Source organism: Gekko japonicus, unplaced genomic scaffold (genome assembly GCF_001447785.1).
Source record: "Gekko japonicus isolate JY-2015 unplaced genomic scaffold, Gekko_japonicus_V1.1 scaffold1337, whole genome shotgun sequence".
NCBI lineage: Eukaryota > Metazoa > Chordata > Lepidosauria > Squamata > Gekkonidae > Gekko > Gekko japonicus.
This window is the reverse complement of record NW_015165863.1, coordinates 256,649-257,393: the sequence shown is the minus strand read 5'-3', so window position 1 is coordinate 257,393 and position 745 is coordinate 256,649.

Below are 745 nucleotides of genomic sequence, written 5' to 3'. Positions count from 1 at the left end.
ATGAGCCATTGCCTCGACTAGGGGGGGGGGGTGCACACGGAAAAAAAAATCAGGATTTTTCATATTTGGATATATTGGACCACAAAAAAATTATTAAAGATGCCTGGGAAAAAAACCCCAAATTTCAATACCTGTATGGTATTTGGATTCGGGTTTTTCAGAAATCCCGAGGTTTTTTCAGCTCCATTTTACCCTATGGGGCTATTATAGTCAATGGAGAATCTATCTGGGAGTATCCAGGGGTCTGGGGGGCTGTTTTTTGAGGTAGAGGCATCAACATTTCAGTGTAGCTTCTGGTGCCTCTCCTCAAAAGACCCCCAAGTTTCTAAAAGAGTGGAACAGGGGGTCCAATTCTATGGGCCCCCAAAGAAGGTGCCCCATCCTCCATTGTTTCCAATGGTGGGAAAGCAAAAAAAAAAGACTGATGTCAAACTGGAGTGTTTCTGCAGTATAAACTGAAGGGTTTTTTCCCCCCAAGCCCAGCAGACCCAGTGCATGTGAAGACCTTTTAATTTACTCAGGCTTTTGGATTATTTTGGTTGTGTCTCTGAGTGTTTTTGCTATGTGCTGGTTTGGTAGTTTGATGTGTATATTGCTATTTATTGGCCTTATTACTGAATGTTTTAAATTGTTGAATTTCTGAGGAAGCTGCATTGGACACCTTTGGTTAAGAGGCAAATTAAAAATTCAAATAAAGCTGGAATTCAACTCATTATCTCCATGTTTCCAAATGCAATGATCCAGC